Genomic DNA, 14,941 nt, shown 5'->3' with positions numbered 1-14,941 from the left:
CCCCCCCCCCCCCCGTTGCGGAGGAAGGGGCTGCACGGGGGCTGCACTGCTGCGCCCACCTTCTTCCAGCCCATCCCTGCTCCCGGGAGGGGCTGAGTGTGTAAGGTCGCTCCCAACCCCAAAGTGACCCGGGCAAAGAGGAAAGACTGTATCTTAGATTTGGACAGATTACATCCGCAATTTCTTAAAGCAACAGAAACAACGCCAGCGATGGAGTTTTTTTAAAGGCCCGAAGGCCTGAGCTTGAACCACAGAGCAGCAGTATCTCTGGGTTCGGGCAGCGTGTGTGACAGCGCCACGCAGAGACCCAGGCCAGCGTGTTCCCCTAGGCCTCTCATCGCTGAACTTCGGCGGCCCCGGCTGTTAAGGCAGAGGGGAGTCAAACTCCTCCAGAGCCCCTCGGCACTCCCCACCTTCAGGGAGGTGTGGACGGTGCTCTGAGACCCGAGCATGGCCCTTCTCCCTAGAAGCCCGCCTGGCTCTAGTCCTCTGAGTGCCCAGCGCCACTGACCTGGGGCCGCAGCTCTAAGGGGTGAACCGCAGCTCTGGAGGGCAGGAAACCTCTCAGAGGGAGCTCTGTCCTGGATCCCTGAACAGTCTGAGTTGTGGAGGGGTCTGTTTCTGAGGGTGCATGTACTGCGGCCAAGTTTTCCAAATATGCTTTGAGCCCAAAGGGGAGTAAAGAGCTGCAGTGATCCCAGCACCAAGCTGTCAGATGACCCCCTAGCATGGGGGGGAATCGATTTCCATTCCCTTTACTGTCTCTGAGTGGTTTGGGTGGTGAGATTCAGGAAAGGTGCACCAGGGTCCAGGCTGAGCAGCTTTGGGGGGAATCTGAGGAATGCAGGCTCTGCAGCAGCATCTCCCACCTCACGGCCCCCGGGCCAGGCCCCACCCGGGCTCTTCTGTAACTTCCCTGCACCCCATCCTCACCACCAGCCTAAATGGAGGGTGAGCGGGATGGATCCTCTGCGCTGGGGCCCACCTGGGTCATCTGGGGAACAGCTTACACGGGACGGGACGTGCACCGTGAGGGATTCTCTTTAGCCTCAGCCAGCATGGAATCCCGGGTAAAATGACTTTGTCTCAGCCAGAGGAATGTCACCAGCAGGGGATGTTTCTCTCTAGATCTAGCTGTGCGTTTCCTCTGTGGCTTTCTGGGCAGAGCCTGGAGGGAGGGAGGGAGGCAGGGAGGGGAGGCCTGAAGAGGGTAAGACACAGGGATTTGCTTGGAGGACTAGATTTTTGTGCAGGGAACTGAGCCATCCGCTCCCCCCCTCCGCCCCTGCCCGCCACACACACACCATGACTGCCTTCACAGTCCTGCTGAGCTGTGGGCCTCTCCCCCTGCGTCACACCCAGCCGCCGCCCACCCTCCCTGCAGCCCTCCCCTCCCTGCATTTCACCCCCGACAGCGATGGGGGAACTGGCCAGAAAGAGAGCAAGCCAGCCAGCAGCTCAGCCCAGGGAAGGGGTCCCGGATTTCTGAGTCCCCTGCTAAGAGGATTCTGGGCTGGAGGATCTGTAAACCCCCTCCTCCTTGGAACTGGTTCCTGTCAGAACCCAGAAGAATCTGAGGTTTCCCTGCATAAGTTCCTCTTTCCTCCTCAAGGAGGAAGGTGGGCTGCACGGAGCCCTGGACCACCTGCACGGAAGGTGGGCTACCTTCCTCCAGCTTGGGACCCACCCTCCTGCTTGGTAGAGGCTTCCACAGGGTAAGGACAGGGTCCCTGGAGACTCTGCTCCTTAAATAAATAGCATGCAAATTAGCACCTGCTATTCCCAGCCACCAGGTCAAGGCGCGTTGGGTAACTGGACAGCAGTGCTGTGTGGGGGCTTCTGTGAAGACAGGAAACCGCGGCCTCTCGGGTCAGCAGCCCCGACCTCGCCCCTCACGGGGGTGTGGCCAAGTATGGGGGCGTGGCCCAGCTGCTCTGACCACAGTGAGGGGCACACAGGGGTGACTGAGCTCTTCTTTCTGGGTCGCAGGCTGCAGAGTTGTAGCCTGCGGCAGGGTGAAGGGGGAGACACCTGCTGAGAGGGAGCTGAGAGTTAGGCTCTTTTCCAGAAAGAAAACCCAGCCAGGGAGGAAAAAGGCCTGCATCTCAGACAGCCTCCTCTTCACAGCCCTCGGGAGTCCAGATCACGTGTGTCCCCTGTGCCAGGCCCAGCAGAGTGGCTCTTTACAAGGGGGAAACTGAGGCACAGGGAGGCCAGGAAATGTGCAAAGCACAGGACGGCGCCCAGACTAACACGCACGCATCTTTCAGCCTGATTCCCTCCCCTACCCCTCGCCACACACACCTGGGATCTCAGTCCCCAGGGCTCTGGACCAATGTTCGTTTCCAACAGAGACATCCGAGGAGACTGTGGGAGGCCCTGGTCCTCTCCCTAACAACAGTCTCATGGCAGACGGGGCTGATTAGAGGCAAGAAAAGAAGAGAAAGACTTGCCAGGAAGTGCCATGTGGTCTGAGTTCCCGTTTCACCTGTCTGGGCCCTGACCGCACCCCTGATTCCTGGTGAGCCAGGGAAGTGAGACCCCTCAGAAGACTAGGTACCAGGGCAGGCTCTGTCTGTGGACCGACGCCTACTCCCCTCTTTCCCCTCAGTTACGAGGCTGTTCCCTCCTTTAGGTAGGAAAGCCTCTGCCCCTGCACAAGTCTCGGCCAGCAGACGAGCCCCCCCGGCCGTCGGGGGAAGCTGGGCCCGGAGACCCCTGCGTGTCCTGGCCACGCGCACCGAGCTGGTAGCATCTGGGCAGACAGAACAAAGAGCGTTTCACCACACAGAGAGGGGTGATGAGAGAGAGTCAGCCCAGAATGCGGGGGGCGGTGAGTTAGCCGGTGTCCACACTGGTGGGGCCTCACGCTGTCCGTGGGGAATGACCTCACTACATCTCTAATCCCTGCTTTTACAAACCTACCCCCGGGTCCCCCGATGACCCCACTGAATTCTGGGGGATCATCTGTTGTGACCCTGATAGAAGCAATCTATAAAAATCATTCCCGGCCTCTGGGTAGCACATTCACATCATAAAATAGGATTTCATTCTCAAACAACCTAGCGATCTAGGGTGAGGCAGGTGTTAGTCTACTCGCCACTTGCTTTAGGACATTCAAGCTCAGGAAGGTTGAGAGCGTGGCCTTAGGTATTCTGGCCACAGGCATGGGAGCCGTGATGACGTGGGTCCCAGGCCAGGGGCTGTCGGATCCCCGGTGGACTTCTTGGCCTCTCAGGGAGGCCCGGGCCTTCAAGGGCTCCCTGTGCATGATCCTGGCGAGCTCTCTCGGCTCTGGACCCATTAGGGCTGTGCCCGAGCCCCGCACAGACGCACTTCTCGTGGCTGGGGATCTGGAGCACAGACGCACTTCTCATGGCTGGGGATCTGGAATGTCAGAGCCGAAACAGCCTTAGAGCTCCTCTGGCTCCGCGCCCAGGTGTTCACAGGGAGGGAAGGTGGGCTGAGGAAGGGCAGCCCTTCTGCAGACCCAGGCCGCCTGGCTCTGGGGCGGTGCTACCACTTCCTTCCAACTCCCTCCCCAGGGCAGCCTGGGCTCCAAGGGAGAGGTGGAAGGTGGGTGGGAGAGTGTGGGTCGGGCCTGGAGGGCAGATGCATGTGTGGTGGGGTGTCCCAAAGCCCAGCCCCAGCTCCGGCTGAGATGTTCCTGGGGCAGCAGACGAGCCAGCTGGAGGAGGGGGTCCCACTCCCAGCTGTGTGCCTGCTTCCCAAATATTTACACAACCTCTGAGGAGGCCTGCCTTCCCTGCCACCCTGCAGCTGGGAGAGGCGGCGTCCCGCCAGATCGCACACAGTGGGCAACTGTTTCACATCCTCCCAAACCTCAGCGTCTCTGTGTGGTTCTGAGAGCGCAGGACAGATGGGGCGGTGGGAACGGAGACAGCAGGAGGCTGCCGGCCCTCCACAGGGCCTGCCGGACCCTTAGCTGACCCCGGGCAGACGCGAATGTGTGTGTGTGAGTGTGTGTATGAGTGTGAGACCCCCGAGGACAGCGCAGTGATTTCAGGTTGGCCGAAGCACCCGCTGACCCAGGTTCCCCGTTCCTGAGCTGGAGCTCCAATCTCTGCCTCCTGCCCCACCCCGCCCCGCCCAGATAATCCTTTCGATGCCCCCTCACAGCAGCCAGGCAGACGCTTTGCAACACGCGTCAGATCTCATTGCTTCTCTGCCTGGCAGCTGCCTGTGGCTGCCCCTCACCTGTACTACCTGGCCCCTGGCTACACCCTGACCTCATTTCTGATCACCGTCTGTCTTGTTTATTCTGTTTCAGCCACACGGACCTCCCTGCATTTGCCTGAACACATGCCCATTCTTGCCCCAGGGTCTTCGCACATGCTCTTCTGGGCATCAACTACTGGAGAGTTTTCCCTGAACACACTCCCCAACAGCCCCCACCCACCACTCTGTCCCTCACCCTGCTTCATCTTCCTTTATGACACACAGCACCACCTGATCTACCACGTGTTTACCTGCTGGCTTGTTTGCCTTCTCTCTTTTGTCTATGAGTTTAAGAATGATGACTTCTCCCGCTGTACCCCCAAGTGTCTGTACAGCAGGTCTCTAGAAGTACTTACTGACCATGTGAATAAGCAGCATAAGGTGGGCGCTGTCATCCCCTTTCCTTTCAGACGGTGAGGCTAAGTCACTTATCCAGGGTCACGCAGGCAATAGCGGCAAACCAAGGATAAATCCGGGGCAATTGGACTCTGGAGCGCCCTATCGATGGCGCCGGCCTATCTCTCAAGAACAGGAAACTAACCACGGGGACTGGAGGAGCCACAGGGGATGGGATGGCTGCTGCCACCCAGACCGCAGGGGCGACCGCTCGGAGCTGGGAAGAAAGGACCTCACACGGGGACCATCGAGGAAAGGTGAGCACAGGCACAGGGCGGCTGCAGGCGCTTGCCGCTCAGAGGGGACGGTGACAGGCAGGTGATAGCTGTGCCTCGTCTTTTAATCATACTCGGCGGAAAGCTGCGTCCTGGGAGCCTCTGCTGCCGGAAGTGCCACCACCGGGCTGTCCATGGGGACAGCATTGCTCCTGAACTGCCCCTTTGTCATCAGACCCACAGGGGTCGAGACAGAAGCCAGACAAGGAAGAGGAGGCTAAGAGATTGAGAGGGTGGCCAGTGAGGAGAGGAGACAGGGAAGGGGCTGGACGGGGCTGAGCGGTCAGGAGCAGAGGGCAGCCGCTACGGTGGAGACGTGTCCCCGGGTCTGGCTGGAACGGCCCACAAGAAGGAAGGGACGGGGCACAGGGAAGACCCCTCTTAATATTTAGTTACTTATTTGGCTGCGCCGGGTCTTAGTTGCGGCATGCTGACTCTTAGCTGCGTAATGCATGGGGGGCGGGGGTCTAGTTCCCTGACCAGGGATCGAACCCATGCCTCCTGCACTGGGAGCGCACAATCTTCCCCGCTGGACCACCCGGGAACTCCCTGGACCCCTCTTAATACGAGCCGGCCAAGGCGGGCAGAGCAGGCGGGCTGGTGAGACACTGGTCCCTCCACCTCTCGGACGCTCTCCGGCCTGTGTGGCTGGCGCACGCCCTGCCCTCTGCCAGGGAAGCTGGTGTGCACACAGCCTCTTTGTATCCAGCCCCTCACACATGTGTCTGGGTGGCTCTCACCTCGCCCCCCCTTGGCTGCACATCCCGCGCACTGGCTCTGTTTACCGCCTGCACCAGCCCCAGCATCAGCTTGTCCACCCGTCTCTCCGTGACCCTGACCTGTGGATTCGTGAGCACTTGTCTGTCTCTACCATAGCTGCCTGCCTGCGGTCTCTCAGGGCCTGACTCATTCTGCCTGTTTTCCAAATCCAGACCTTAATGCATCTGCCTGTGCTAGCTCCATCATGGCCCCAACGTACGGGCAATAGCAACTCAGTCCCGCAGCCTCTCTGGGGCAGCCCGTGCACAGCTCAGTGGGTGGGTGCCCAGCCTGGCCTGCTGGCCTTTCTTCAGCCTCGGTGAATGGTCCTTTGCTGCCTGGCCAGAGACATCTGATACCCCAGAGGCCAGAGCTGGCCCCTCGCAAGCGTCCTGGGACAGCTCAGCCTTTGAGCCACGGTCAACAGAGCCTGTATTCATGCGGCGCGCGGCGCTCCTTCTGTCCTTGCCCTGAGCTCCCCAGCTGTGGCTGCTCTGTGGTTTGCAAAGCACGACCCTATCCTTGAAGACGGAGCAGTCACTTAGGGGCCTTCCGGGAGGGGGCCTCCAACAGCACGGCCTGCTGGGTGTTGAGGGGAGCTCCTTCTGCAGTGGCAGTAAGGCCTGTGACCCCCGCCCCCAAGCTTAGGGACATACATACTACACACAAATGGAGGCAGCGGGCGAGCTGGAGAGAGCACGGGACAGGGAGGGCAGGTGTCGGAGGCGCCCGGCTCTGCTCCCGTGCTGCCACTTTTAAGTTATGAGCTCCTGGCCAGCCAGTGAAGCCGAGTTCCACTTTCCTCGCTTGTAAATTGGGGAAAAGAAAACCTGATTCACAGAGCTGTTAAGATTAAATTAAGACGGTGCCACAGAAGTGTTTTGTAAACCACACGTGCCGTGCAATTGTTAGAGAATTATAAAAGCACAAGTTACTACAGCACAAAGTATACACACAAGTTCCAGGACGACCCCGAGTTGGGGAGCAGTCACACTGCAATGGGGTGAATCTGGGGAGGCTTCCAGCAGGGGTGGCGGGAGGAACCGGGCACAGACAAGTGAGCGACTAGGTATCACCCCCCAAGCCCCCAGCTGGGCAAGTCCCCCTCTGCAGGCGGCCTTCAGACCTTCAGAGCGTTGGTTTTCTAGGCGCCGACCGAGAGAGGGGAGGTAGGTAACATTTGCCCAGCACCTGCCGTATACCTAGCACTTTATTACAATGTACTCCATAACATCCTCACGATGACCCTATTCCCGTTGGACCAGCCCCACCAGAATGGACGCACAGCCTCCCCAAAGCCTCAGAGCTGGGATCTGAGCCCACTCCAAACTTGGGCTCTTCCTGTAATATCAGATTGCATGGAATTTCCAGCACTGCACGAGCCCAGCTGGCTCATCCTAGAACAGAAGGTGTGTGGGTGGGGAAAGGAGGAGGCCGACGATGAAGAAGAGACAAGTGGACAGGCGGGAGGGCGGGACTGGTGGGGAGGCGCCCGCCTCCCCGGCTTCCACAGCCCTTATCCGTCTCGACTGTCAGCCAGCTTGTATATCATCAAACTCGGGGAAAACCCGGCAGCTCAACTGTAGGTTACTAGGACACACCAGAGGGGCCCCTCCTCTGCCTGCATCCGTCGCCTTGGCAACCAGCACACATCCAGCTGCCCCTCTGGAATACCTGGCTTACTGCAACCTTCCAGCGACCCTGTTGGGTCTGAACAGACCCTGTGATTCCACCCCGCACACTCTCAGCAATGCTTTCGCTATTCTGTTTTAGGAATGAAGGGTGTTTCGACAGCCACTGGCTCTCTGAGGCCACCCCCTCGCTCCCAACAGACCAGGAATCTGACTCCACAGCTCCTCCCTTCCCATCTTCCCTCTTTATAACTGATGTCCCTCGTATCCCACCTGTGTCCCCTCTGCGGTTGCTGTTCCCATAAACACAGACACAGCCGCTCTGCAGGCACCTGTGACTCTCAGTCTGCATGAAGCAGCAGAAAACACCAGGATGCAATGCCCCTGGGAGCCGCCCTCAGCCAGTAACGACTGGGAGTCGAAAGATAAATATCCAGGCTTCCTGGCCCTCTGGGTGGGCATGTAATCCCCCAGAACTCCCAGGCCCAGCTGACCTCAACAGTGACCCGCACAGAACGCACCCTGCACTGGCTTCCTTCTCTCCCCGACCCACTTCCCCACCCCCATCAGTGCTTTCTGGAATCACCTCCCAAATAAACCACTTGCACGCAAATCTTTGTCTCGAGGTCTGCTTCTGGGGACTCCATCCTAGGACACACTTCATGTACAACACACGTGTCTGAGTGAGGTACAGACAGCCCCGTTAGCCAGGTCACGGCGGGAAAGGACCCATGGTCACTTGCGCGGTCCTGTGTGCAATGAGTTTGCTACACTGCACAGCCACATGCTGGACCTGTGGCTGGTGGTCTCCAAGCCGCACAGGGGCACCCTTTGCCACACGATAGCACTGCATGAACAGGCGGAAGTGGGTCAGGACGCCGCCATCCCGCTTGGTAAACCACTTAGTTTGTCACCCTCCCAGTGAGGCTCAGAAACAAGCACGAAGGTTAACACACACTTTTCCAAATACTGTCTTGCCTTTCAGAAGGTGCGTGTGACAGCTTAGGGCCACCAGCTTGCTACCATCGGGCACCAAAGGGCTAACAGCTCTAACACTTATTATATACAAAGTAAATGTGTTCACCAATTCGGTGCTCGCACCAGCCTTACAGACTAGGGTGCCACCACTCTCTGCTTTTTCTAGACAAGGGAACTCGGGCAGAGGGAGAGCAGGCACCCACAGTGACACACAGAGCTCATGAGAAGAGCCAGGGCTCTGTCTAGCCGTGAGCCGTACTCCACACCACTCTGCAACCCCGCCAGTCCTGGCGTGCCATGTCGGCAAGCCTGTGCTCAAAGGCCGGTTCATTTAACTCTGCACCACAGGACGGAAAGAACATCAAGACGGTGTAAAAAAGCAAAACGAGATCTCCCCCCTCAACAGAGTCAAAGCCCAACCTCTGTGAACTCATCTGTCAAGTTGAAGAAATCTTATGTGGATACTCTAACAGCCCCTAATTGAGCCAGAGGCCACCAGTTAAATGAACAGAACCGTAAGTTGAAACCAGAATAAACATTTCAAACCGACGGCTCTTCATACTTTTTAGAGCACTCTTAGTCTTTTCCACTTGATCCTCCCAAGGCACAAATGGTGACCTTTTTACAAATGAGCAAACTGAGACTCAGAGGGGTTGGGAACTTGCTTAGTGCCACGCCGCGAGCTAGAGGGGGCTCAGGAGGGAGCCCCGGATGCTCAGATGCTCCTTCCCCTGCACCCAGAGAAGGTCGGCCGAGGCCACGTGCAGGAAGCTGCAGGTCATCGTTAGATGTTACCCCCAAAGAGGCAACGGCCACTGTCTGCATCAACTACACCCCACTTCTGCTGCTGCCATGGATACAGCAGGTGTCTTTTAGATGTGAAGCCCTTCGAGGGCAGGAGCTGATTCCTTCCTGAACTTGAATGCCAGGTGCTCCCCAGGATGGCCCCCTACCCCTCTGCCCCGATCCTTGTGTTCCACGGGCAGAAGCCCGGCCCGGTCCGGCCGCCCGCGGGGTGGGCTGCCTGCCAGGAAACAGAGGAGACAGGGGCCCGCTCACATTCCAGAGTCCCCCTCTCTCTGTACAAGGCCTACAGACCCAGTGCCCCTTGCAGGAGGATTCTGTCCCTAAAGGGAGTGGGGTTTGGCATCTCGCGACCAGCCACCTGGAGCCCAGCGAGTGACGTTCCTTCCCGGGAGGGGGCTGCCCAGGCCCAGGCCACTCAGCAAGGCAGGAGGCTTTCGTTAAGGCTTGGGCTCCTGCCTCTGGGAGCAAAAAGCCAGCCTGGGAGGAGACCGGGGCCTACAGTTTATTTTATTTGACATTTTTCAATGTCAGGACACTGCAGCACCAAGGAGGAAACGAATCCCATCTGTTCCCGAGCTCCTGAGCACGGTTTAAGAGGACAGGCTGGGGAAGGAGGGGACGAACAGGGACAGGACAGGAGCAGCCAGCCGCCACGCGGGGCAGGGACCACCCGACGGTGGAGCCCCGCTGCCCCCCGGCACACCCGCAGGGCTCTGTCTAAAGCTCTGTGGTCCTCGGTCGAGGTCGCCAGACAGCGGTCCTGCCAGGGCTGCAGAGACTACTCTACCCCAGGTGAAGGGCGCCCCCGGGAGAGTGTGACGGCAGCACTGCTGGTGACGCAGTTGGGGTTCCTGCCCACCCAGACCACCATTTACACAGACGCAAGTGGAGATGGTGAGAGGCACGTGCAAGTCAGAGGAGGGAGGGGCTGGAGGGCACACACAGCCCCGTCCGCACACCCCCACCCCCCACCCCCCGCCGGAGCCCACACTCGCCTCTGTAGGTGCAGCACCGCCACCTCCCACCCCAACACTGGGGGTTAGGCGTGTGCAGATGGCTGTGGAACTCATCTCCTTATTTAGATTAAACTCCAGGCCTCCCTATTTTTAGAAAAACAAATTCCTCTTCTCTTTTCAGGAGGTAAAAATGTCCTGAACTGCCACCTAGGGCAGCCGGCAGCCAAGCCGATGCTGTCCACGGTGTCAGGCTCTGGATGTCACCCTGCCAGGACCGGGCAGATCAGTCCAGGTGCCAAATTTTTAAGAGGCTCATTGACAACCTGAGAGCTTCCAGAGGAGGGTAACGAGGACAGGTGGGATCTGGAAAACTGGGTCATCTCAGGAAGTACCGAAATGAGTTGGGGACTCTTTCTTTTGTAGAGAAGAGACCGTCTGAACCATCATTAAGAACGTGTTGAAATGTCTGGATAAAGACTTCCACTTAGTCTGTTTTTCTCAGATGCCAACATTTGAATCAATAGGCAGAAGTGAAGCAGGTTTCAGGTGAACACTTAAACGCTTTCTCGTAATCTTATGCTATTTGGAGTGGAATAGGCGGCCCCTGGCACCGTGCCCACCCAAATCAAGGCTGAAAGATGCTGTCGGGGTTACTATGGAGAAAATTTGTTAAGTTTATGGGAAGACAGACTAGCCCCCAAATCACTGAGAAGCATCAGAAAAATATGGCTTCCTGAGGTAGGAGAGGTAGGCCGGGCATGAGACTTGGAATTTGTATTTTTAAAAAGCCCCAGCAGCGGGCTTCCCTGGTGGCGCAGTGGTTAAAAATCCACCTGCCAATGCAGGGGACACGGGTTCGAGCCCCGGTCCGGGAGGATCCCACGTGCCGCGGAGCAACTAAGCCCGTGCGCCACAACTGCTGAGCCTGTGCTCTAGAGCCCGCGAGCCACAGCTACTGAAGCCCGTGTGCCACAACTACTGAAGCCCACGCGCCTAGAGCCCGTGCTCCGCAATAAGAGAAATCACCGCAATGAGAAGCCCACACAGCGCCTTAAGAGTAGCCCCCGCTCGCCGCAACTAGAGAAAGCCTGCGCACAGCAACAAAGACCCAATGCAGCCAAAAATAAATAAATACATAAATAAATTACATTTTTAAAAAACACTAAAAAAAGCCTCAGCAGCTATAAAACTTGGAGAAAAACATTGGGGAAAAGGTTCATGACATTGGATTTGGCAATCATTTGTTGGCTATGACACCTACAGTGCAGGCAACAAAAGAAACAGAGATAAACTAGACTCGATTGAAATGAAAAACTTTTGCGCATTAAAGGGCACCATCAACAGAATGAAAAGGCAACCCACAGAATGGGAGAAAATATGTGCAAATCATATGTCTGATAAGGGATTAATACCCAGAATATATAAAGAACTCCTACAACTTAACCACAACAACCAAACAACCTAATTAAAAAATGGACAAAGGACTTGAATAGATATTTCTCCAAAGAAAACATATGAATGGCTAATAAACACATGAAAAGACGTTCAACATCTCTGGTCATTAGGGAGATGCAGATTAAAACCACTTCATACCCATCACGATGGCTGTTATTAAAAACACAAACACGTGGAAAATAACAAGTGCTGGCGAGAATGTGGAGAAAAGGCAGCCCTCACGCACTGCAGGTGGGGATGGAAAATGGTGCGGCCCCTCTGGAAAACTGTATATGGTTCCTCGAAAAAATTAAAAATAGAGCTACATATGATCCAGCAATTCCACTGCTGAGAATACACTCAAAAGAATTGAAAGCAGATTCTTGAGGAAATATTTGTACACTCATGTTCATAGCAAGCAACCCAGATGTATATCAATGGGTAAATGGATAGACAAACTGTGGTCTATATATACAATGGAATATTATTTGGCCCTAAAAGGGAAGGAAATTCCGACTGCTATCACATGGATGAATCTTGAGGACATGATGCTGAGTGAAATAAGCCAGTCAGAAAAAAACAAATACCGTGTGATTTCCAGTTCTGTGAGGTCCTTAGAATAGTCAAGCTCATAGAGACAGAAAGAGGAAGGGTGGGGTGGGGGGCTGGAGAGGGGGCTGGGGAGTCAGTGTTTAACAGGTGCAGAGTTTCAGTTTGGGAAGATGAAAAAGTCCTGGAGATGACGTCAGTGATGGTGACACGGCAATGTGAACGTAATTACCACCACTGAACTCTTAAACTTCAAAGCAGTTAAGGGCTTTCCTGGTGGCGCAGTGGTTGAGAGTCTGCCTGCCGATGCAGGGGACGCAGGATTGTGCCCCGGTCCGGGAGGATCCCACATGCCGCGGAGCGGCTGGGCCCGTGAGCCATGGCCGCTGAGCCTGCGCGTCCGGAGCCTGTGCTCCGCAACGGGAGAGAGGCCCGCGTACCACACACACACAAAAAAAGCAGTTAAGATATTAGCCACATATAAAACCATATTTTACTATAAGTGTTTAAATATATAACTTCAAGTATACGATGGTTTTAGCAGCTGCATTCCCTTCCGCATCCTGGTTTGCTGAGCTCCAGTTTGAAGAACCTGCCTTCCCTGAGCTCACCCAGATGGGCAAACCGGAATCGGCCAGGCATTGGGATGGAGCGGGGAGGGCTGATTCCGGACTGAACGAGGGCTTGGGACGAGCCCCAGGTGGGCGATCCCCCATCAGGGGATGGACGGAGGGCACCAAGAAAGCCTCGGGGTCACTGCCATCCTCCACGTCTCACTGGATGGCTTGTGACTGTGTCAGCTGGGGTCAGGGGGGATGGGGGGAGCGAAAGCCCGGCGGCGAGCCTCACCTGTCCTGCTCGCCCAGTGCTGAGACTTCTGAGAGTCGGGAAGTGAACGGTCACGGGCAGTGGCCAACGGGGAAGGGATGGGGTGTCACTGGTAGGTGAGAAGGGAATAGCCCTGCTTGTTTTATGAGTAGGAAAAGCAATTTTCTTAGGAGCAGGACGTTTTCTAAGTTACAAAACCTGGATGGAAACCATAGTGGGAGAGGGAGGACCAGAAAGGGGCTGGGCAAGTGCGGCTCAGGTTCGCTGGAACCCAGGATGCCCTGCTTCTAGTGAAAAAACGCGGCGCTTAACTGTGAAAACACATAACGGGAGGAGTGATTGGCTATATTCAAATTACTGGGGGTTATAAATGGATTCCCGGTCAACTCTGACTGCTTAAGGGCATTGAAGGATGGGTGTGTTGACAGTGCTGGCGGGGATGTTAACGCCACAGCCCCCTTAGAACAAGCTTGTTGAGAGTTGCTGCTAATTGCAGACTGACCGTAAAGACTCACGTGAAATTATCTTGGCACCAGCACTGCAGTTCGCAGTGAGGTCCACTTTGTGGGTATCGCCACTCTGTTCTGTGTTCCCTGCGAACCCCACGCTTCCCCAGGGCTGACGGGCATGAGTGCGCAGGGAGGGAAGGTCCCATTCATGCCAGTCTAGTGAACTCTTCTTTTGCACTGATTCAGGAGCGCACACACTGTCCAGAGGGAAGAGGACAAAGAAAAGGTGCTAGAGGCCGAGTAAAGGGCGTCTTTCCTGGCTCCCCCGCCCAGCACTCCATACCCACACACCCCTGAATCTATGTCCCCAGTATTGGCCAGCTGCTGCTACATCTGTCCTTGCTGCCGATTCTGATGGGGCTGTGCTGCGCTGCCCAGTCCCTGAGGGCAAGCCTGGGACCCTCAGAGGGCAGGAGTCCCTCCCCTCCTTTAGAGGGTGATTTTAACGATAATAGTAACAATAATAACAGCAATAAAAGTAAACTTACATGGATTGAGCATTCACAAAGAACCAGGAATTATCCCAAGCACTTTATGTAATTAATGCATTCAACCCTTATCATCACCCTGAGATAAGTTCTACTATTATCTGCACTGGGCAGACAGACAAACCGAAGCCTAGAGGGCTTAAGTGACTCGCCCAAGCTCACAGCTGGTTAGGTGCCAGAGGTCCCACCACCTGCTTCAGACTGGGGTCTCTCCAAAGGCAGAGTCCTGGCCGTGGGAGCTCTCTGCCCTGCCCAGCCGGGCGATGTCAGAGGGCAGGGACCCAACACTTCCTCAGAGGAGAAGGGCTTCCTGGTGCAGAGGCCGCGCAGAGCAGCGTCAGACGCCAGGCTCTCCACCTATAGCACAGCCTCTGCACCCACGAGGAGCTGGACAACTGTCTCCGGCCCCAGCCCCAAGCTGGCGGATCAGACAAGAGGTGGGCCGGCCCCTGGGGCTTACAAGAAGTAAACAACCCCATTCATGAGTCAGTTGTTTTGCTCCAGAGCAGCCTGTCATCGGGACAGGCCCTGCCAGGTCCGGTCCTCCCAGTACATCCCTGGGGTGGGGAGCAGTGGACAGCCTGGAGCTCAGCTACCTTCGACTCCCTTCCAGTTCGAGCTGTTTACTGGGGAGAGGTGGTTCCAAGGGGGGTGGGGAGGGAAACTGCGGCTACCCGTGTGGTCCCTGGGAGGGTCCAGCAAACCAAGAAGGGCGAGTGGAGGTAGAGCCAGCCGGAGATGCCTGAGAGCTTCCAGCAGCTGTGCAGTGCTCTGGTCTCAGCTCTTGGACCCTGAAGTCCCTAGCAATTCTTTCTTCCTGTCCTCTCCCCTCATGTCCCAGACTGCCCCGCACCCCGCAAGCTGCTCCACAAACCCAACCCCCTGCAAGCTGCTCCACAAACCCAACCCCCTGCAAGCTGCTCCACAAACCCAACGCTGTCTATGGGGCAGAAAAAGATGAAAAGAGGAAGACAGGGAAGAAGTGTTTGACGGAGGGTGACGAGTCTGGGTCAGACTCGGAGGTTGAAGCGCTGGCAGAGGTTTGCACAGGAAGAAACCAGAGGAGGAGAAAGGGGGCCGGGGGGTGGGGTG

At 56.5% G+C, this 14,941-nt stretch overlaps 1 protein-coding gene across 1 annotated transcript in view; it reads right to left on the bottom strand.

Moving 5' to 3' along the window:
* NAV1 (neuron navigator 1) overlaps nucleotides 1-14,941 on the bottom strand; it is a 132,935-nt gene that overhangs the window by 65,693 nt on the left and 52,301 nt on the right.

Source organism: Lipotes vexillifer, unplaced genomic scaffold (genome assembly GCF_000442215.2).
Source record: "Lipotes vexillifer unplaced genomic scaffold, Lipotes_vexillifer_v1.1 scaffold1201, whole genome shotgun sequence".
In the NCBI taxonomy this organism is placed as follows: Eukaryota; Metazoa; Chordata; class Mammalia; order Artiodactyla; family Lipotidae; genus Lipotes; species Lipotes vexillifer.
The sequence above is the reverse complement of the archived record's forward strand: the minus strand, read 5'-3'. Positions and strand labels throughout refer to the sequence as shown.